The 24,943-nt window shown below is 39.5% G+C and overlaps 1 protein-coding gene across 4 annotated transcripts in view; it reads right to left on the bottom strand.

Moving 5' to 3' along the window:
- IL1RAPL1 (interleukin 1 receptor accessory protein like 1) overlaps positions 1 to 24,943 on the bottom strand; it is a 1,168,446-nt gene that overhangs the window by 252,011 nt on the left and 891,492 nt on the right. The gene's annotated exons all lie outside the window — the stretch shown is intronic.

The raw sequence follows: 24,943 nt of genomic DNA, 5'->3' as shown, positions 1-24,943 counted from the left end.
TGCTAAGGAATCAAAAACTTTAGGATTTCACTTAACTTTAAAGAAAAGATGTCAACAGAAATATGTTCTTTGTCACACTGGTACGCAGAGAAGTTATTTACATCCCTGCCATATAAACCATAGGAAGCAAGCAGCCTGCAACGTGTTCTGTGTGTTGTTAAAATGAAAGGGATTTCAGCAGTGCACATGGGGAAGCATTGTTTTAAATGCAAGGGGACAGAAGTGAACAGTCATTTTTTTCATGGGAGGCAGCATGTCCACAGTGTACGTGCTTCCGTGACCCTCCCTTTTATATTTAGTGCCCTGCATAGCTTCTTGTCCCCAGTGTTCCCAAAGCCAGCCTTGATGGGTGAAAATTCTAACTCCTTTTGCACTCTTTGCCTGAAGAAGCAGAGTACAGCACGCTGCTTTGTTTAGGATGGAATACAAAAGGTGAAATCCGCAACTCTTTTTTTCTTACAGCTCCTGCTGTATATATTCATTCCTCACTCTAAAAACCAGACAAGACCACAACAAGCATAACATGTGCACAAAGGGCTTGATATTTACCCTACACAACAGAGAAAGAACTATGTGGGCCAAGACTTTAAAAATGCAGAGATTGTTATAAATATTTAATTTAACCCTATTTCCTAATTGCATTTTTAAAAGAACTTCCATCTGACGACATTACCCGATTACCTGGTTGCATTGAACTAGCTGAGGCTTCCCATTGTGCATCTGTACACGATGCTTCTCTGATGTAGTTATTTATCTCTGTTAAAGGCCTTTTTCTGGCAACAGAGTGATTAATGGAAAAGAGGTAGGTAGTTAAATATTTAGCTTTCATGTCACTGCAACCTTGACAGAGACCTGTAACAACCACACATACTACAAAGCCCTTTGAAATGCTACATTTATAAAATGATTTTCTGAACATTCCCAGCAATTAAAAAATGAAAAAGAACAATTGATTTATATACTGTGAATGCACTGGTGAGTGTAGAGAACTTATTGATCATTTTAAATTATCCAGCTATATATAAATCAGTATGACAGAGATGCAAAATCCTTTACCAGTAAATACACTATGTACCACAGTACTTTATTTTTAACTCTTAAAGTGACAAAGAAAAATTCTGCAGAATCATAGAAGTAAATAGGAAGTATCTATGATCTTCTGGCATCTTTTTTTCCTGAATCAATTTTTTTAAAGTTACATATTTATTTTTTTATTAAAAGGGTGTGAAAGATGCTATATTTCCAGTCCTACAGACAGATGTCCTTTATTTAGCCAAACAACACATTCTTTTGCTTCATCATACTGCCCTGCCAGTATGCCTGAGTATGGTCCTGAAAGGGTCTTCTCTGTAAGTAAAATAATAGTTTATTTTTCATTCCCATTCAAACCCTTTGCCTTCCTTCACAACTGCCAACATGAGTGTCAGCTGTGGTAGTAGTTTTATGAGGACCTATGTAAAAACTTTTGGCCATTGTCTTTTCAGCTGACTTCATATTAGTGACTTAGAGGCAAAAAGGCTCCATAGCCTATTACTAGTTCCCTGAGCCACCCAGTTTGCTGAATCAACTTTAAATAAAATGACAATCTGTGAAAATGCCCGGGTTTATACTAATACAGCTGTGCTGAAATGACATGACATAACATGACATCCTTACTTTACAATATTTAAATATCAGGTAGTAAATTGCATCTCATGTTAACTTAAAAACCATACTCTATCCACAAATACAATAAATTCCTACCCTGAATTGATATTAACGCATACCTCCCTGGGAAGCCTATAGGGTAATTCAAGGAAAACACCATTCAGCTAACCCAGTAGATTAACGCAGACATACATCTCTCAGATGCTGAAAATTACAGCACAGATTCCCCATGTTCACTATACTGTACGTAAGTGTACAGTTGCTAAAGGGCAAACATGCACTAGCTATAGATGCTGCAGAGTTTCACTGGAAAGAAGCTAATTCATGCTTCATGGTAGGATTTAGTCATGAGCAGTCACACTCACAAATCTTACATGATAGTAATAAGCTTAAATCTGACAATGGATGGTTAAGATAAAAGGATATGGAAATGACAAAGCTGCAAAGGCCAAACGAAAAGTACCCTATTAATAATCCCCAAAAGACAGAGCGCTTGTTTAGCAATTTGTTTTCAGGAATTAGAGTAGTTTTTCAGTACCTCAGACTTACGGCTACTTACATTAATAAGATCAGTTTAAGACTCCAGTGTAAACATTACTCTGCTGAATAACTAAAACCAGGCATGGTCATAGTATAATTAGCAAATCAACATACGTTTCCTGCTCCAGTGCAGAGTCAGGATTCATTTTATTAGTAGAATTGTATTAACATTCTGTAAATCAGAGTAAAAGAACCACAATTCACAATATTGAAAGAGGAATACTAGCAGATTGTTTCACAGCTTCTGTAGGACAAGATCATTGCATATACCAGGGCTTCTTGTATCCCTACATTCCTCTTGGCCACAAGCTCCCTGTGTGGCACCCTCTTATTCCCCTCTATTTCAGGAACTCCCGGCAACTCCCCGTACCCCCTCCCTCATGCCAGGTGCTCTATGTGCCCCACCCCATTCCTGCTCTGCCACATTGCCAGTAAGGAAATTGTTGTTTCCTCACTCCCCTATCATTGTCTCCCCTTCCCCACCATGTGAGAGGCTTCCCCACCTTCTTACTGCTGTCTCCCATTGTCTCCCCTATGCCAGAGGACTTGTGTTCTCCTTCCTGCATGCCCACCATACTGGGGGCTCTGTGTGACCGCCGCAGCCCTTTCCTCCCTGCCAGATGCTTTCTGGGACATTCCTTTACTCCCCAGTGCCCGGGATTTTGTCAAATCCCATGTTCCCCTATCTCCATGCTATTGGTCCATAATTCTTCCCCTCCTCATGCCAGGGTCTATTTGTGTTCCCCCTTTCTCCATGCCTCTCATACCAGTCTGTGTAACCCCCCACATAAACTTTTACCCTCGTGCTGGGGGCTTTGTATGCCCCAGGCCTACACAACCCTCCATGCCAGGGACTATGTACCCTCAATTATTCCCCCAGAATATGCCAGGGGCTCTGAGTACCCCTTCTGCCCCAAGCCTCTTCTACTCCATACTAGAGTCCCCCATACCCACCCCCCCCCCAAACACAGCAGCAGAGTATCGTGTGTCCCTCTTTATCCCTTTACAGTTTTTCAGTTTTCACCAAAATCAACCACTGATGCCTAGAGTCCCTGAAAATCTGGAACTGACTGGATGTGGTTGTAACAGTCTGAAATATTTTGTACAAAATATGAAATATTTTGTACAAAGCATGAGTTATCATTTGAACGCTAACAATTTGCTGTTCATTGTTGTCCTAGTAAATATATATGTAGCAATATCGTATGTAAAGTTATACAATTCTATTGTATAACATGACTGAGACATGTTCCAAGCTTAGAAAAGCAGTCACAAACCAGTTCCTCAGAGTCAAAAAGTAAACTGTTGCCTCAGCCAGTGTCAACAGAATCAAATGGACCATCACATGGTCGAGTGGCCATTCTTTGGTAGGAAAAAGGGTGTGAGTGAGAAATTTGCATCTTGGCAAATAAACAGCTGGAGGTTCCTGTCTCCACAGACTGTCTCCTGAATCCCAGCTGGGGATGATTCTTGAAGAAGAGGAAAAAACATAATAATGTGGATCAGATGCCCCAAGTTATTCCTCCCTTTATCTCTACCCATAGTAGCCACAACATCTGAAGAAAAGAAGCAGTTTTGGACTGAGGGAGGGATCCTATCTGAAAGGAATTCAGCCACAAAGACTGCTGAAGCATATAGTAAAAGAGAGATCAGACCCTTTGTTTTGAATTCACTTAGCTTGTTAAATTAGGTACAAATTGTGCTTTACTTTTATTTTCTTGTAACCAAATTCTGACTTTTATGCCTCATTATTTGTAATCACTTAAGATCTATTTTTTGTAGTGAATAAACTTGTTTTATTGTTTTATTTAAACCAGTGTTTTTGGACTGATGTTTTTGGGTAAATCCATTTGAAAAAAACAGGATCTGTGCATATCATTTTCTATTAATAAAATGACTGACCTTATATGAGCTTGTGTTGTCCAGGAGGGTTGGTCAGTACAAGATGCACATTTCTGGGGGAAGGTCTGGGTAAGTGAGTTTGCTGGTATTGCCCTGCAGTGTAATTCAAGAGGGGCTGGCTATAGCACTCATACAATATAACTGGGAGTAATTTACATGCTGGAGGCTGTGAGAGAACAGACCAGGAGCGGTTGTTCTCACAGCAAAGCAGTGTAAAGGCTCCTCCAGGTTGAGGAATTGAGGGGACACAGCTGTTCAACAGTCCAGACTGTACCCTGGGTAATGTCACAGCGGTACTTAAATGTTAGCATGTTACAGATAAAAAGACAGACAGACAAAGAAATGCCATCAAGTTGAGTGTATAGCCTTGCTTTACTCAGCCAAAAATGACTACATGTATCCTTTCTGTTGTTTCGGAGCTAGTTGCTTTGTCAGAAGTCTCTGACAATACATCAAGCATCTCTGGTTTCGGAAGTAATTCTTAAAAAAGTTACCTTTATTATAATTTAAACAGGATACACACAAAAATGTACTGGAAATAAACACAGCATTTGCCATGACAATCAACATTTGATAACAGGACTCCATAAGGAATACGAAAATCCTTTGGGGGAAAAATGTTCCACAACTATTGGATAGGGCAGTTGGTACTAGAGTATGTGTCAAGCCCCTTCCTGCTACATTAGTCATTTCTACACTATGGACTAAATTCTTCCCATACTTATATACACCTCAAATGGTGGAGGGAAGTTGTGTTGCTCCTAGCTCATTAAGTCACAGGAAGTATCCTACTGGCAAAGAGCGTCATGGTTGAGGATGGCACAGTTCATTGAAGATACCCAATCTGAAAAGTCTAAGGGTAGGTCTACAATGGAGCGGGAGTAATTTCCAGCTCAAGTGGATATTCCTGTGCTAACTCTGATCGAGCTAGTGCACTAAACATAGAATTGCAACCATGACGGCACAAGTGGTGGGACTGGCTAGTTGTCCCTGATTATAATCTTGTCTAAGACCCCTATGTATATAACCAGGATTGGGCACATCTCTTGGTTTTAGATCTGAATTTCCCCCAAATTCTTGAGTATTTTGATCTGGAATTTTGATACAGGACAATCTCCAATTTTATTTCATTCTATTTTAATTTAATTTTATTTTTCAAAAAGCCCTCTGCCTACTTGCTATAAGATGTAAAGATGCAGAAGAAGAATGTTCACTTTATGAATAAGACACAATACTTTTTTTAAAAAAAATAATTTAGGGCCATGTGGCTGGCTGACTGAATTTTCTATGGAGTCAGCTTGGCAGAACTATAAATAAAGTAATCTGCTCTTGCTACTTGTGTCTATATGAATTCCTATCAACATATGCAACAGCTGAATGCCAGATTACATTATCTTCTACTATATATATATATAGTATATATATACAAGATAGTAGAAGATAATGCATATATATATATATATATATATATACACACACACACACACACACACATATAAAGAAGTCTTCATCAGGGAAATTTCCAATCTGGTGAATATTTACACAATATTTAGTATTATCTGACTTTTGTGCTTCAAAAGTACAAGGGCTTGAATTCAGACTAATAGGAAAACTATTCAAGTCAGCCCTATCACATCAGATTTTCTCCTGCAGTCTTGCTCTTATCAGACTTTACCACATGCTTATTTTTGCCTGGGCAAATTATATCCTAGCACTAATTCTTATGGGCTATATATACCTAATGTCTTTCTTTTGAGGAGCTCAGAGTGTTTGGCAACCATTGAAGAAACCACAGAGCAGTCAGGTATAGTAGATAAGATTGTCATTAGTCCCACTTTATGGATGGCCAATGTGAGACAAAGAAAATTTAAGAACTCAATTCTGTGCCAGTTCATAAAAGGAGAAGAGGAGAAACCATAAAGGCCCTTCTGCCCACTCCTTGTGCGTCCACACTGAGTCTGGGTGCAACGACAATCCTTGAGATCTCCAGACTCACCTTCCTAGAGTGAGTAGAAAAGGTTAGTGTGATGGGGCGCACTTGCCGGGAAAGGGTTATCCCTACATTGTGGGCTGAGGAAGCCACACACCCTTCACCCTATTGGGCATGCTCCAAGTGTACCAGTATAAAAGAGAACAGCTCGGCTCAGCTGGGGGAGGACTGCCATGGAGGAAGGAGGTGTGCTGCCTACTCGAGACAAGGCTCAGTGGAAGCCCAGGACCATAGGAGCCAGGAATGCTGGAGCCCAGGCAGATGCCAAGGCAACCCCGAAGGCCTTGCAGGGTTCAGAGGTACTGGGGAAAGGGCAGACCAGAGAACCTAGAGGTAACAGGGACGCCCAGACTGCAGGAGGAAGGATGACGGTATATTTTAAAGGGACGCTATCAGTTTATAAATAATATAATATTCAAAAACAATTTCTTACCTACATTATTTCTTAGATTATGTAAACTAAGACAATTAAAAATCAATTTTATTTTCCAAAACTTAGGCTGTTTACTTTTTACATTTCCTTCAGCTTGAAGAGTAAAATTGGACTAGCAATACCCACTTCTGCATCTAGTCAGACTGTAATGACTTTCCCTTTCTGATATACATACACACCCAAGGCTGTAATGTCTATGTTGCAAACACTGCAGGGAATTATTTTTTAGATGTCTTTCTTTTAATTCCTGTGAAACAAAATACAGAAACATTGATTATAGTCTCCTGTTATATTTTTGGGCAAATTTGACATAAGTACTGTCCCTTTAGGCACAAAAGCCAAATAAATATTATATAAACATTTAACTGCATGAAATTTTCTTTGATGACAAACATATACTATGACCTGTGCTGTGTGGGTTTGATTAACATATTAACAGCTTCCCTTCACAGAGAGAGTTCATTAGTCACAAGGATTTACCTGCCTGTAAATGCTCCAGGAAAATCTAATAAGAAAACACAGCAGAATCTCCTGTATGATACTACATGATGATAATACAAGGAGGAGTATCTAAGGCCTTTGTGCTAATGGTGGTGGAGGGAATGTATTTCAATGTGTTTTTTGGCATGCTGCTATTTACAGTCTTCTCACAAGACATTTAAAATATTTTCAAGCACTTTCCTGGTAGCTGTTATTCCTGTTATCTTCACCTTCCTGCCCATGTTAAAAGCTTCTGGAAGCTAGCCCCTATTACTCTTCCTTTTTCCTCCCATGTACCATACTACAAGATGTTTCATCAGTAATCTTCTCAAAAACTGGACACAACACACTCAGCTATTGCACTTATCAACTGATTTCCACAAATGATGAAAACTGGTGATTGTCACAAGAAAACTGTACAGAGTAGCAACGGACTAACCAATGACATAATAAAGGACAAAACCTGTAAATCATGAGCACAGTGCATAGAAGCAGCACTCAGCTCCTACAAGAGATTGACTGCCTTAATGCCCTCTTTTAATCTATTACTAACTGATACTCTGCCACTAGCCACATAAGAAATTTAAGGAGAACTGGGTTTGTGAGGAAGGTTGGATGGAAAAGCTGCCAGTACGAATGGCTAGTCTCAGAATAGGAAGACTTGGCATGTACAAATGCTCGATTGCAAGAGTCAAAAACTCTAGGGGGAAAAAAGCAAACTACTGAACTACTAAAATGACTAATTTAGAAGCATTTCAATGTGATGTTTCCCAAAAAGACAGTCATCTCAAACCAGAAAATATGCAATCCTGAAATTATATACATGGATGGATGCTCTTGAGATGTGCTGCCCAAATAAAATGGGTCTATGAGGCTTACTTCAGCACAATGAATCAAAGTCAGCATATGTTTTTACATAACTCAACAGGAGGAACAATCCTTTTTCTAAGATTGCTTTTCTCATGTCACTCAGATGAGCAAGTAAAAGGATTCCTGTATCTCATCAAGGCTACAGCAGAGGGCCCTGTTTCTGAAGATCTGCATATTGTCTCTAAAAATAAAATTCCCCTGACACTAAATGGTTAAAAGAATGAAAACCTACAAATAAAAATATCTGCTGAAATTAAAATCATCTCAAAAATTTTATGAACCCCTACTATTATCACTAAAAACACCAGCCTTTTAAAAGTATTTGCTAGTTGTTTCCAATTGCACTGATCATGTATATTTATGTAGAAAAGAAAGAACCATATCCCAGTAAGTTATATACTGATATAAATAAGGACAAAAAAGTTGAAGTGTGTGCAACTAATAAACGAAATTAACTGAAAATCTAATTACAATGTTGATAAGACTAAAGCTTCTTTTTTCATTATTGTTACAATTTATTCCTATATCTTAAATTTTCTTCACTTGATAATTAGTTAATTAACTAGCTGCCCAATGAATTGTTTAATTTCAAACAAAAACAAAATAATTAAGAACAGAAGGTAGCTTTTTATCTATGTAGTGTGGTCTGTTCTGTATTAACAAATTATGATAAATAACATACTCATCTCAATTTACATCAGTATTTTAATGAACAAAACAATTCCCAAATATGAAAATGTGAAAACTCCAGGTGAGTTCTACATTATATAACTTCACTGGGGTTTGCAATAACAAAATGCATTCCCGTCATGTATATCATATTTATATATAAAATATCAGAATATTTCCATGCATTTAACATTCTGAATTATTTTTCTAGATTAGCACAGAGCTACTATGCACTATGTCACTAGCTAATTTACAGGTTACTAGCTTTTTAAGTACATTTTGAGGTGAATATCTGGGTTCTTTTGAAAATACTGAACGTATAGCACTAGATAAAATCAGGCAAGCAGAATTTACACTTTTCTACATAGCTCTGCCAATGCATTACAGCTCCAGTATTGTAGACCTGCCACATTCTTGAGCAAATTTGCTAAAATGCCTTGTTGCTGTGGCAGGCCAAAGTAACAATGGCCATGGAGTTCGTAAAAACAGGAAAGAAAGCTTCCCCTGAAAGCAGTGCTTTTTCAGTCTGCCATACAAGGCAGTACAAAGAAACTAAAGTCTTTTTAGAAACTGGTTCAGACCCTATTTAGATGGATCTGCCTAAAAAACATTTTAAAATTAAAATATAGAAAATCAGGTTTCTGTTCATAGATTCTAGGAGAGATCCAGTAGCACAGCCTGCTTCCTTCCAGGTGTCCCTTCATCTAGGAAAAGTGTAGGGTTTATATATTCCCTTATTTCTCAGGCTGCCTTGCTCCACATTCTCCTGTAGCCTTAGATCTCAAAGAGAACTACCCTGAGCATGAAGCAACTCATCAGACAAGAAGAGGGGACTTTCAATTCCTCATAGAACTCCCATATAATCAGTCAGCCGTATGGGTTTTCTTCCCAAGCCACAAATTGCCTCCTACTTTCTCTCCCTTAGTGACTGTGTCTCCTTTTCCATAGGTATATTTTAAGAGGCAGAATCTGGAACAGGATACTGCTGGCCCTGGAGGATTACCTCACAAATCTTAAACTGACAGTGCGCTGTGTTACAGCTTTATAATGTGTCTATCTACTAGAGACTAGAATAACATATACTCATGGACTCCAATAAATTTCAACGCTTGCTAAAAGACAGCAGCACCCCACCCATGTGACGAGGAGCTGAAGACCTAGTGAAACATTACCATTCTACACTGGCCATGGCCACTGATATGCTGACCCCCCCAAAAGGCCCTTTCTCCCCATTGTTCACACAAATCTCCTTGGTTGCCTGACACCCTGTGCCGGATGAAGGAAAGGATGGAAACCCAAGCACCAATGGTGGAAAACAAACATTGATTCAGGCAAAATGAAACATTATGAATTCCTCAAAGCCTATGTTGAGGCTGTAATACAAGTCAAGAGAATCTTCCTATTGGGCTACAATGAGGCTGCCAAATCCTGCCCCAGGAGTTATTCTGGGTAAACCACTTCATTAATTCAGAATGCCTTCAACATGCATCAGAGCTGAGAACCAAGCACTATGAAGAACTATCACACACATTCAGGAAGGTGTTTAAACCAGCATGGATCCACTCTGCCTATACTCTCTAACCAACAGCCCACCTGCATTCACAGAGTTCAGGTCTTTCACTCATCAGGAAGTTCTGGAAATCCTAAAGGAGTCTCAACCCAAGATTTGTGACACTGACCCTTCCCTTCCTGACTTGTGAAACAGAGTCAGAACAACTGGTGCCACTCCTGACAATAGGCAATACATCATTCAAAGAAGGAATGTTCCCTCTTTCAATCACTCAGTAGTCTGACCAACACGGAAGAAACCCACCCTGGATACTTCAGTCCTTGCCAGTATCAAACCTCCCATTCCTGAGCAAGTTCACAGAGAAACTCGCAAAAGACCAACTACAAGCTTATCTAACTGGAATTCACATTCTAGATTCAGCACAATCTGGATTCAAGCCAGGACATGGAAATGAAACTGCCTGGCATTGATACATGATCTCCTTCTGTCAATGGACAGATATCCACTCTCATCCTCCTGGACTTCTCTACAGAATTCAACACTGTTGACCATGAGATTCTGCTCTATCGCCTGAGAGAGATGACTGGGATCCAGGGTAATGCATTAACATGGTCTGAGTTCTTGCTGGAGGGACACACCCAATGAGCAGTGCTGAGAAACTGCACCTCCACCACTAGACCTCTCGGTTGTGGATGAATGTGATAGCATTCTTCAGCACACATGTCCACATCACTACCACAAAATATGGCCCAGTGCTTGGATGAGATGAATGCAAGGATGAGGAACAGTTGGCTGAAACTGAATCAGAGCAAGACAGAAGTGATGCTGGTGGGAAGAGGAACTAATTCTGAAGAGCTTACAGCTATGGTGCAGTCTCTGTTGGTTGAAGATACCATAATTAGTTCATTTAACCCCTACTCTAGCAGTACTCTCAGATTCCTCATTGATATTGAGCTCTCACATAGCAGCATGCATGAGTAACACTTTCTGCCATCACCTCTTGGCTAAGAAATTCTGCCCCATTCTGGCAGACAAAGACCTGGCCTTGATTATTCATGCTCTTGTCACCTCTTAACTGGATTACAGCAATGCAGTATACCTGGGCATGAACCCTTCAGCGCTTAGAAATTAGTTCAGAATGCTGCAGTGGATCTTCTCAGCAACACAGGTTACTGCAAACATAAGAAATCTGTCCTCTGTTCTCTACTGAGATGGTCGAGTTCAGGATCCTGACAAAAGGAAGAAAGGAGAGCAGCAGAATATGGACTCTGGACTTCAGAAAGGCAGACTTTGATTCCCTCAGAGAACTGATGGGCAGGATCCCCTGGAAGGCTAATATGAGGGGGAAAGGAGTCCAGGAGAGCTGGCTGTATTTTAAAGAAGCCTCATTGAGGGCGCGGGAACAAACTATCCTGATGTGCAGAAAGAATAGCAAATATGGCAGGTGACCAGCTTGGCTTAACAGAGAAATCTTCAGTGAGCTTAAACACAAAAAGGAAGCTTACAAGAAGTGGAAACTTGGACAGATGACTAGGGAGGAGTATAAAAATATTGCTTGAGCATGCAGGGGTGTAATCAGAAAGGCCAAAGCACAATTGGAGTTGCAGCTAGCAAGGGATGTGAAAGGTAACAAGAGGGTTTCTACAGGTATGTTAGCAAAAAGAAGGTCAGGGAAAGTGTGGAACATTTACTGAATGGGGGAGGCAACCTAGTGACATATGAGGTGGAAAAAGCTGAAGTATTCAATGCATTTTTTGCCTCTGTCTTCACAGAGAGGCCAGCTCCGAGACTGTTGCAATGAGCAGCACACTATGGGGAGGAGGTGAGCGTTCCTCAGTGGTGAAAGAACATGTTAAGGACTATTTAGAAAATCTGGACATGTACAAGTCCATGGGGCCAGATGCAATGCATCTGAGCATGTTGAGGGAGTTGGCTGATGTGATTGCAGAGCCACTGGCCATTGTCTTTGAAAACTTGTGGCGATCGTGGGAGGTCCTGGACTATTGGAAAAAGGCAAATATAGTGCCCATATTTTAAAAAAAGGAAGAAGGAGAATCTGGCGAACTACAGATGGGTCAGCCTCACCTCAGTCCCTGGAAAAATCATGGAGCAGGTACTCAAGAAATCCATTTTTGAAGCACTTGGAGGAGAAGAAGGTGATCAGGAACAGTCAACATGGATTCACCAAGGGCAAGTCATGCCTGACCAACCTGATTGATTTCTATAATGAGATAACTGGCTCTGTGGATATGGGGAAAGTGGTGGACATGATATTCTTTGACTTTAGCAAAGTTTTTGATACAGTCTTCCACAGTATACTTGCCAGCAAGTTAAAGTAGTATGGATTGGATGAATGGACTATAAGGTGGATAGAAAGCTGGCTAGATCGTCAGGCTCAATGGGTAGTGATCAACAGTTTGATGTCTAGTTGGCAGCTGGTATCAAGCAGAGTGCCCCAGGGGTCAGTTCTGGGGCCGGTTTTGTTCAATATCTTCATTAATGATATGGATGATGGGATGGATTGCACCCTCAGCAAGTTTGTGGATGACACAAAGCAGAGGGGAGAGGTAGATATGCTGAAGGGCAGGGATAGGATCCAGAATTACCTGGAAAAATTGGAGGATTGGGCCAAAAGAAATCTGATGAGGTTATTCAAGGACAAGTGCAGAGTCCAGCACTTAGGACGGAAGAACCCTAGGCACTGCTACAGGCTGGGACTGACCGGCTAAGTGGCAGTTCAGCAGAAAAAGACCTGGTGATTACAGTGGATGAGAACCTGGATATCAGTCAGCAGTGTGCCCTTGTTGCCAAGAAGGCTAATGGCATATTGGGCTGAATTATTAGGAGCATTGTCAGCAGATCAAGGGATGTGATTGTTTCCCTCTGTTCGGCACTGGTGAGGCCACATCCGTAGTATTGAGTCCGGTGTTGGATTACAGAAAGGATGTGGACAAATTGGAGAGAGTTCAGCGGAGGACAACGAAAATTATTAGGGGGCTGGGGCACATGATTTATGAGGGGAGGCTGAGGGAACTGTGCTTATTTAGTCTGCAGAAGAGAAGAGTGAGTGGGGATTTGATAGCAGCCTTCAACTACTTGAAGGGGGTTCCAAAGAGGATGGAGCTAGACAGTTCTCAGTGGTGGCAGATGACAGAACAAGGAGCAATGGTCTTAAGTTGCAGTGGGAGAGGTCTAGGTTGGATATTAGGAAACACTATTTCACTAGGAGGGTGGTGAAGCACTGGAATGGGTTACCTAGGGAGGTGGTGGAATCTCCATCCTTAGAGGTTTTTAAGGCCCATTTTGACAAAGCCCTGGCTGGGATGTTTAGTTGGAGTTGGTCCCACTTTGAGCAGGGGGATAGACTAGATGACCTCCTGATGTCTCTTCCAACCCTAATCTTCTATGATTCTATATGCTGGCTTCCCATAGAATTTCAAATCACGTTCAAGGTCTCAGTCCTTATCTTCAAAGCATTCCATGACCCGGGCCTTGCATATCGTGAGTATGTCTACACAAACTGCAGCACTGAGCCTCCCAGCCTGGGTTGACAGGCTCAGACGAGTAAGATTTATACTAGTGTTCTAAAAACAGCTGTGTACACAGAGCTTTGAAGTTTCAGTTCAGGTTGGAACGCAGGGTTCTGAAGCCTAGGGAGGATCGGGGAGCTTCAGAACCCAAACTCCAGCCAAAGCGGCAACATCAAAGTGCTGTTTACACAGCTATTTTTAGAGTGCTAGAATGATACCCGCTAGCCCTGATATGCCAACCCATGCTGGGAGGCTCATTGCCACAGGATGTGTAGACATCATGTAAAGCATTGGGACACTCAAGAAAGCTTTGGGAGACTGAAAATTATATATTGGATATGGAGTCAAGGATAAAAGATCAATATTGTAACATTCGTTGTCACCCATGAAGCAAAATAGATTGTGGTTGCTACATTTGTAAATTCACTCCTCTTTATTGGTGTAGCACTTCTACATTCTGTGATGTAATGCCTTCTGGGGACAGAGATCCTCTAATTGTAAGTTCACTGGGATGAAATGCAGTGGCTGAAGGAAACCTGGAAAAGGCAGAATTACAAAACCCCTCTGCTTAAATAGTTTAAATTATAACAGATTTATAAGTATCTTTAGTATCAGTTCCTAAAGGAATTATAAAATTAGTGCTGAGAAGTTGGTTCTTCTATCATTTTTAATGAGCAGAAATGCACTCTGCTTACTTTAAAGAGCCCCATGGAAAAAAAAAGTCAAACCCTGATACATTATTCAAAAACACAAACATTTTTTAATTCAAATGAAGCATCTAGAAAAAGATGTGAAAGGACTAAACCATTTGATTTTTCAGTTCCCATGTGCCCCATATTTGGCCACAATGTTAGGTGAGGTTAATTTGATTTTGTGGTTCTTTCTATACATTTTTCTGAATTATTTTTAATTTGGCTTAATTAAAGTATGGTTTTGAATATTTGATGTAGTGAGTATGAATTTCTTGCATAGTGAACTCCCGCTTGATATATTTTCCTTGCTAAGTAAGACTTTCCAGTTCTCCTTTATACAAACATTTTCAAAGATTTTACAGATTAGTGACTCTAATGAGTGTGCAACAATTTCTGCATACAGTGTGTTGCTATAAACAAACTAATTGATACACTTATATTTCACAAAAGTGAAATAAACACTAGGAGCCAGTGCAGACAAGGTTCTATGAATATGTAAATCCTGAATTCTTCTGTGTGCAGTCTTCATTGATGAGAATTTTAAGCAATAACACTCAGGTTACATCTATTTTTTCCCTGTATGAAACCATGAAATAAAATGGAACTTCTAGTCTAATTTCATCATCACACCTCAGAGAAAAGGGGGGAAAATAAAGAGGAAAAACAGTGAAGTCTTTAAAAAAATCCTTTTGCTTTGAACAATCTAAGGCATTACTGAATAGATTCAAGCTACAAAATTGGGATCAAGATGTGGTTTTTAAAAACTCCAATGATAATAGATATTCAGATTCAAGATCTGGACTTGAGCTAGTGTAAAGATAGGGCAATTTTGATTCTGCTCTCCTCAGGCCTAACCCATAGTTCAGGGGTCCTGAGAGCAACAGCTTTGGTTCAGATTCATCTAACATAACATAGGTAATGGATGATTATTTTAAAACATTATTTTTACATTCACAACTACTATTAGCACTACTGCAATGCTGTAATAAAGCTACACTATATGTCATAGAATGAACACGGGTCAAGATCGCTCCCTGAATCAAGTAGCATTATGTAAGGTCAAGTTAAATTAATGTACCTTTTTGGCTTAGAAGTATCTAAAATACTGAAAAGCAGATAACCAAAACTGGATAATTGGTGAATTGGCCACTCAGTGTTAAGTATCTGTACTATAAATACTTTAAATTTTCATAAAGTATTATAAAAGCAAAGAAACAAAGCACAAATCCTATGAAACTATAAAACTCATGTTCACAATATGAAATGTTTTATGTATGTTAGCAAATATAAATAAAAATTTTAAGTAAACAAAGCTTTTAAAAATATCAATATTACTACAGTTTGCCCAGCTACCAAAATTTATCCTGTAGAAGAAAACTATAAATGGATACTTCAGGAACATTTTAATTACATTTAGCGCCAAACAAACTTTTCACCAAAATAGCAGTGCTCAAAAATGTGAAAACCAGCCAGATACTAAATAATTAGCACGATTCAAAATTCCCATAGCTGCAGACGGATTGTTCAAAATGAAACCCCTTTGTATATATAGGTTTCAGAATAGCAGCTGTGTTAGTCTGTATTCGCAAAAAGAAAAGGAGTAATTTGAAGTGAGCTGTAGCTCACGAAAGCTTATGCTCAAATAAATTGGTTAGTCTCTAAGGTGCCACAAGTACTCCTGTTCTTTGTATATATAGCAACCCTAATAGTAGTACAAAGCACCTAATAGATACAAAAGCATGTTCAACTACAGAATCTTGTTGTTTGTAAAATCACTCCAATTTTAAACTTCACAAACAGATGCTAATCTGAACTCTCCAGTGCTGGCAAGTGGTTATTGTTGTACAATTGGAGAGCAGACTGTTCCTGTGGGAAAAAGCAAGAATTACTTGTACTTTCACTGATAGCCCAAAGAAGCTATTTAGGTCAGTTTTACATGTGGAGATGAATGCTGTTCACAGGAGACCTTTAACTCCAGTGCAGGATATTACAGACTAAATTTATAGTGACTAGTCATTAATCAGAAATATTTGGGACACAATACTTGTCAGGGTTCCCTCCCCACTCTGAACTCTAGGGGACGTTGGGACCTGCATGAGAGACCCCCTAAGCTTATTTCTACCAGCTTAGGTGGAAAACTCCCCAAGGCACAAATTCTCCTCTGTGTCTTGGATTAGGTACTGCGGCCACCACCAAGTGATTTAGACAAACTCAGGGAAAAGACCACTTGGAGTTCCTACTCCTCCCTAATATCCCCCCAAGTCCCCACACCCCCTTTCCTGGGGAGGCTTGAGAATAAACAAGATGAGCACAGACCAACCTTGGGTTTTTTTAGGACACTAAAAAAAACCCCAATCATATTCTAAAAGAAACAGAACTTCATTATAAAGAAAAAAGGTAAAAGAAGCACCTCTGTAAAATTAGAATGGAAGATAATATTACAGGGCAATCAGATTCAAAAACAGAGAGGATTTCCCTCTGGGCCAAACTTTAAAGTTACAAAAAGAAAACCAAGAATACACCTTCCTCTCAGCACAGAGAAAAATCACAAGCCAAAACAAAAATAAGCTAATGCATTCCCTTGCTAGTACTTACGAATTCTAATGGAGTTGGATTGCTTGCTTCCTTGATCTGTGTCTACAAGCACACAGAACAGACAGACCAAAACCTTTCCTCCCTCCCCCACAAATTTGAAAGTATTTTGTCCCCTTATTGGTCCTTTTGGTCAGGTGCCAGCCAAGTTGCCTGAGCTTCTTAACCCTTTACAGGTAAAAGGATTTTGTACCTCTGGCCAGAGGGATTTTACAGTACTGTATATAGGAATGTTGTTACCCTTCCCTTTATATTTATGACAATACTTAACTCTGATTTTGATATTTCTTGGTTAACACATTCCTTTGAAGTTTTACCCAGTATTGTTATGCAACGTTATTAATTATGATTATTATTATTATTGTAGTAATTTTACCAGGTAATGCTTCTAGATGTTTCAACACTAGACATTTGTCCTGATGAAGAGCCTGGATATAATTCAGAAACACTCAGTGTAGCTTCAAGCCAAAAAGCAAGGCAAAATGACTGCAGAACAATCATGTTCCTGATGTTTGGAATTTACAAGATTATGGGCTTTTTATTAGTACCATTTTAAAGGATGTCAATCATGTATAGTATGTGCCTACTTCTAAATTGCATTACATATTATAGGTATTCTATATTTTATTAGGGTTTTGCTCTTGATAATTTGCTATATGCTGCTGTCTCCAACAACAACAATTTGCAAAAGGTTTGCTGCATCAAATTGTGTTTTACTATGCTGATAAGAGATTGTAGAGTTTTGGATTATGCAAGTAAGTTTCAGATAAGAATCCAAACTTCTGGATGCTTAACCAAACCAAACTCAAATTTGAAACCTTTTGAGGTTCGATCACTAATAGCAGAAATCACGGGTTTCTCTACCCTTCTCTCCATACAAAATTGTGTGGACATTTACCTTTATTATTGATCTTTATGAAGATTGGGGTGTTGATCTTCATAAGAAATAATTTGGTAGCCTGAAGTAGGAAGTGGCAGTACATTCAGTCTGCACTATTTATGACTAACAAAGGATGAAATTTACACCAATGGAGAGAGCTTGCTCAGACGCCTATGCACCACATATTAAAGCCTGAAAACAAGGATTAACTGGTAGATAGGGCCTTGTGCAGACTCTTTGCAGGAGAATATGGGTATGTATCACCCATGATGAATATAAAAAAATAGTTTATTCCTCCCACCAGGTTCAGATTCCCAGATAAAACACTTTAATAAAGCAAGGTAAATGTTGGAAAGACCGTATCAGTGTGAATAAATTTATAGAAACTCAAACATTAGAAAGTATGAAAATGTATAGTGAAGCATACCTTTTTAGGGTATAACTAGAATTAGGTGGTTGAGGGACGGGGGAAGGATAGTTTAGCTAGCGTGTTCACTAACTAACTCTGACCGACCTGTTAGTATATAGGCTTGTTTGTCAGCCTGAGATAGAATATTGGGTTTGACCTTTTGATACTCTTATATCTTGCACTAATATGTGTGAACAAAGACAATGTGTGTGTTGCTTCTGCCTCTGTCAGATGGGTTTGTTAGTACAATGGGAACAGATAAGGGATAGAGCAGTTAAATTGTTACAGGGCACGGTGGCAGTGTCTGAGCACACTTTAAGATTGTCTAAACCTCTATCTTAAGGAAAGGTCAAGCAACCAATCAGTATGGGGGATTGGGGCTGGGAAGGTATAAATCACTAAAAGACCAAAGAAATGCCTGTTCCTGACCTTAGCACAACCTCACTCCTCACCTCTCCCATGGGATATGAAAGGGGTGGGACTGTGGGCATGCATTGCAGGTATATTTTGGCCTGCCAAGAAGGAGGAGGTGGGAAATGGAAATGGGGAGGGGGGAATGGGGAACCGGGACACAGGCAAGGCTCTGTGGCGTCAGAGCTGGGAAGGGGTAAATGGAGTGAATGCTCTGCTAGGAACAAAACACAGGGAAACAGACTCTGCCGGTGTGTAGAGCTACGGATATGCTTGTTTGGAACTAACCTCAATAAACATCACATTACCTGCACTTCGGACTTCTGGTCTTCTGCTTTCTGTCTGCGTGACAAGAACCAGGGGAGGGGGTGAAGGGAAAGCTCTCTCACACTACCTATTACCGGTATCTTTATTTTAATGTAGATGCAGATTACCAACTACTACGTCTACTTAGCTGGTTGAGATTAACCTTAGTGGGGAGTTCACGCTGCAACTTGACTAGTTAGCTCAAGTATAAAGATGTTTGGGTCTACAAATAGCAGTTAAGAGTATTTCACAGGCTAATTCTGTACTCCTGTACCGCCCCTTAGTGATTCCAATCTCCCATATTAATTTTTGTTCCCTTTTCAACTATTTTGTTAAAGATGTTACTGCTGTGTCAGGGATATTTCACGAGATCTTTAAGAAGATTAAACCCTATGGCTCACACTTTGAATGGCCACTGCATTTCTATCAAAAATTGTAATACAGAATTTGAAAATTAGATTTTTTTGTCTTTCCTGTGGACTGTATTTGACAATAAAAAAATTAGAGTTAGCACAACCACTGTGCAATCAAGAGTAGATTCTTGTAGTTTTTGTAATTGAAAAATTAAATACTATTTTAAGGTGGGGAAAAAGGTATTTTTGAGATTCTGATTTTCTCAGGGTATAAGGTAGTTTGGGTACCTTCAACATTCATTTCCATTTTTCCAAACTGTCTCCCACTTTCTGTTTTTACTACAGGAATTTGTTCTAAAACTAACTCTGATGAACAGTACTCAAATATGCTAGAACCTGCTATTATTCTAAATAATATTTTATTAGTATTTATTTTATTTATTATTTATTGTTTATTTTATTATTTCTGAATATATATATATTCTCAGAAATAAATAAAAGACTAATTGCTGGTGATTCCTGTTTGCAGGTACCCAGTGCAAGTAATCATGCAACAAGTGGATTGGTTCCCTGATGAAACAAATTTGGAAGTGGGTTAGGAGAAGGCATCTCCTAAAGATGGTGGGGAATGGGACTGTGGCTCCTAAAGTTGGTACAGTGTTGAGACAATACTCTCTTCCCCTACCTGGTGGAACAGATAGAAGGAATAACCTGTTCTAGATGAGTTATTGCAAGATAGTTTCCAGGTGTGTTATTTAAAAAAGTTGTGATCTAGTTAAATCATATTTCTGATGTTTCTTTCTGTGGTGTCCAGGCCAAAGGTACCTGGTAGTACATGCTCAACGTGCCTGAGAGGAGTTAGGGTTCCCAGGTGTCTGGTTTTCGATCAGAACACCTGGTTGAAAAGGGACCCTGGCCGCTCCAGTCAGCACTGCTGACCAGGCCATTAAAAGTCTGGTTGGTGGTGCAGCGGGGCTAAGGCAGGCTCCCTGTCTGCCATGACTCTGCGCAGCTCCCAGAAGCAGTGGCATGTTCCCCCTCCAGCTCCTACTCGCAGGAACATCCAGGGGGCTCCGCATGCTGCCCTGGCCCCAAGCTCCGGCTCTGCAGCTCCCATTGGCTGGGAACTGCAGCCAATGGGAGCTGAAGGGGCAGCGCCTGCAGATGTGGCAGCACACAGAACCGCCTGCCTGTGCCTTCGCATAGGAGCCAGACAGGGGACATGCCGCTGCTTCTGGGAGTTGACTGAGGTAAGTGCTGCCTGGAGCTTGCACCTCTGACCCCATCCCGTGCCCCAAATCCTCTGCCCCAGCTTTGATCCCCCTCCCACTCTATGAACCCCTTGGTCCCAGCCCAGAGCACCCTCCTTCACCCAAACCCCTAATCCCCAGTCCCACCCCAGAGCCTGCACCCTCAGCCAGAGCCCTCACCTGCCGTGCCAACCCCGTCTCAGCCCTGATTCCCCTCCCACTGTCCAAACCTCTCTCAGTCCCAGCCCTGAGCACCCTCCTACACCCCAAACCTCTCAGCCCCACCCCAGAGTGTGCACCCCCAGCCAGAGCCCTCACATCCCCCACATCCCAGCCCCCCGCCCCAGCCCAGATCCTCCTCCTGCACTGTGAATCCCTGAGCCCCTTCCTGCACCCTGAACCCCTCATTTCTGAACCCACCTCAAACAGCAGAGTGCTGCTAGCATTGAACTACTATGAAAATGGGTATCTTTAAAAATTGCTTCCGTTTTAATAATATTGAGTGCTATTAAATAAAAGGTAACTTTTAAATATATATTAAAATGATGATGATTTTGTTCTTTTAACAGCATTGGTATGTCATTCAGATGCATTGCATGAAAATTGTTTTCATTCATTTTAACTGAGTACTAGAACACAGGCACACAGAGTGCTAGTTAATTCTTTTTATTTTTGTGTTTGTTTATATAATTTCTGATTAGACTAGTTAAGTACTTTTCTCATTAACAAGGCCAATTTCTGTGGAAGATTTAATAAAATGCATTGTGATATAAATGGACCATTAATCTCCTTCCCCTGAAGCTTGACCTTTGGGAATTGTTTATATCTCTCTTTTAGAAACAATGTGTTCGAAACAGTGTTAGTATCTTTTTTGTGTTTTAAAAGAAAAGGAAAAGAAAAAAAGAGAGCCCCTATTCACCATACAGTAATTAATTCAGTTTTATAGGAAAAAAATACTTTGCAGACCACCAGGGGAGAATAAACAGTGTGTTTGTTGGAATATAGAAGTAATTTTTAATGATGGACTAATCAAAAGATTAGTTCAGATAAAGGAAGAAAAATGTGGCTTCTTACCCAAACAGTTATCGAAAACTTTTTGGTCGTTCAGAGAGTGCTGGAAATCATGCAAGAACAAGTTCTTTCATCAATACTTTTTTGACTATTTCCTGCTTTCAATGTGTCTGATAATACTGCAAGTGTAGCCTTTTTTTGCAGAATTTTGGCACTTCAACTTACAGTTCTGGGTAAGACCACCAAATGGATAATGTGGCAGAAGAAAAAACAACACCAAAACAAGGAAAAAAATCAACCTAACTTTTTCTGTCCTTAAAAGTGTGTCAGTTCATTTTTTATTCAAAATTGTGGCTGATGTTTCAATCTTTTTTTATGAGCTGTTTTTGCCAATTCTTAACAAATTGTCTACTGTGAACACATCTGTTCTCTACTGTTCCGGAGGAGAGCACTATATTCAGAATAAAACCAGGCATTACAGGGACACCTGTTTATTTAAAGAATAAGAGAAAAAAAAGAAAAGACAATTATTTTAAAATGCCAGCTAATATTGTAAGCTATTATTGACAGAGGAACAGGTTAAACTTAGGATCTGAGTCTTATAGTAGGATTTTGCTTTTCATTTTTAATTTCACCAGGCACTAGACTTTCAATTTAGCATGCTTGAATTATTTGGGATAGAAATCAGAGTATGACAACATTTAAAGTTATCTAGAATGTTAAAAAAAATCCATTGTAATCTAAAACCCTAGGATTTTGTTTGTATTACAGATAATTTCAGTGAATTCAGGAAGTTATGAGCTGACAGGAGTGTTTGGGAAATCAATCCTGATTTCCTAGAGGTGTGTGGAAATTTATTGTGGGGCAACGGGGTTTTTTTTGTCTACGAATTTTAATTAAATAATGCAGTCTCAAAAACCTAATATGAGTTTAATAGACGAATTCATGTTCACTTTCCTATTCTAAAACACAATAGCAATGATACAAAATAATCTATTTAAAAAGCACCTCTCCCACTCATAAGTGCTCAGGGTTCTGAACAAGTATCATAAAAGCTATTTCCCATTAACTAATAAAAAGAACATGTCAACCTCTATAAAATTACAAACAACATGGGTAAAGAAAAAAACAATAGGAACAGAACAACTGAACAGCAATTGTGATAGTAATTTAAAAAATATAACACCTCTGAAACAAAGGTGGAGAGAAAAGAAATGAAACAGATTTCAGGAGGGATGGCATTCCACATGATAGGGGCTACCACATCCAAAGCTCCACTGCTTACTGACTTTCAGAGGCAATGGCAGAATCCCTTAAGCACAAGGTGGTATGTGAGTGCAAAAACCCATATGGTGAGGGCTCAAGGAGGAGGTCTTGAATACAACCAGGGCCAGTCCTATTCAGAACTTTTTAAAACCAAATTAAAGGCTAATTTAAACTGAATTCACCATTAATACGCAACCAATGCAAAGAACGCAAAGCGAGCTGAATATAATCATGGTAGCTCAAATCCATGAGGAAATGTGCAGCTGCATTCTGAACAAGGTGCAAGCAGAAGATCAGTCGTGCTGATAAATCCAGCATAGAGGGGAATTACAAATGCTTGACTCATAGAAATTGGAAGGAGGAATATTTTCACATGGCCAGCCTAAAAAATAATGTTTTTGCTCCAACCTTTACAGTTGCCTCTAAAAACATCTCACTCATCTTTTTCTTTAAGTGAAAGAAAACCGACCACTATCTATGCTTCTCCTAAGACAGTCTGTAGCTCTACAATATTAATTTCTACTGGGGTTCTCAGCATGGGAAGAGACTCTGACATTCAGACTTGAATGTCAGCTGCTTCAATCTCTCTGTGATACAGGAGTCAAATGGATAAGTGGCAGAATTTTTAAGGTGGAATCCTGCCAATGCGTAATGTATTTACTTAATTTTAAACATGTGAATTGTCTCACTGAAGTCAATGAGACTACTAATGTGACTTAAGTAAAAAAATGCTAAACTTTAGCAGGATAAGGACCTTCAGTTTGAAGATAGTTATTCAACACAGAGTAGCAGCCGTGTTAGTCTGTATCCACAAAAAGGAAAGGAGGACTTGTGGCACCTTAGAGACTAACCAATTTATTTGAGCATAAGCTTTCATGAAGTGAGCTGTAGCTCACAAAAGCTTATGCTCGAATAAATTTGTTAGTCTCTAAGGTGCCACAAGTCCTCCTTTTCTTTATTCAACATAGTTTCAATCTCACAATTGCACCCTTACCCTGGCACTCACATGCTTTTTGTATAGATACTTAAATAATTAATTAATATACTTCCTGTAGGCTGGTTAGACAAGCCAAGCCATTATCACTTCAGATTAATTTATGGTCAGTCCTTCCAATTTGTATGTGAAATTGACATTTTCAAGTTAATCCTTTCACTTTCATCCGCAACTATTTATTCTTTTGAAAAATGCCTTTTCCATAACCAGGCACTTCACAAATTATTTATTCTATTTCTTAGAACTTTGAGAAATCAAAGATATGATTAATCCTAAAAATCAGAGACAAAAAGCCACTAGCTAGCCATTAATAATTACACTCTTTTTGAATTAATCTCACCAATATAGTACATTTAGCAAAGAGAGCGACAAAAGGCAAAAAAAAAAATCAATTTTCCCCCCGATGATATTTATGAAAGCAACATTAGTCAAGAAGGCAATTTCGCAGAGTTATTTTGAACTATACTGCCCTGGCTTTTCATGGGACTGAGAGAAGAACCATCCACAATATCATATACTCATGGGTACTTGTGTGACATTATGCATAAAAGCAATGCCTCCAGAAATCAATACTTCAAGGAATTGCATTACAACTGCAGGGGTGCATGTGCATGTATTTCAACACCTTAAAATCCCTGACCCAACTATTTCCAATCTCACCGTTTTTACATTTATTAAAATGAAGGAGCACTAAATACTGCTAGCGTCAGGCATAGCATGGACAGGCACAGTACATAACTCTCTGCCACTGAACTTCAGTCCTAATTTGCAAGACTTCTACTTCTCCTATTTTAGATCTCTACGCAACAGTATCTCCTTAACATTATTCAGTGCTTTTTTTTTTTTTTGTCAACAAATGTCTGCTACTTATCCAGGCTAAACCACCAAACTCAATTCCTTTTGTTTCCATAGATGAAATGCTAGAACATTTGTCAACCCATTAGACAATTTGTTTGCATTTAGACAACACACACCATAATTCTAAACTGCATGTTACATCCCAACACCCACACTAGTCAGACTGAGAAATGGAGAAAGATGCTCACTCCACTGATGAATTCCTCTACATTGTCCTGGGTAAGATAACTCTTTCCAAACCCTCTGAAATAGTGGTAAATTAGAATAACCAGACACTTTTATATTAACGTCTCACTGTCTGTTGGCTGATTTGTGGGCATCACAAGTATTTATAATTACAAAATGTCATT

The sequence above is a fragment of the Caretta caretta genome, chromosome 1, assembly GCF_965140235.1.
Source record: "Caretta caretta isolate rCarCar2 chromosome 1, rCarCar1.hap1, whole genome shotgun sequence".
NCBI classification, from domain to species: Eukaryota; Metazoa; Chordata; order Testudines; family Cheloniidae; genus Caretta; species Caretta caretta.
The sequence above is the reverse complement of the archived record's forward strand: the minus strand, read 5'-3'. Positions and strand labels throughout refer to the sequence as shown.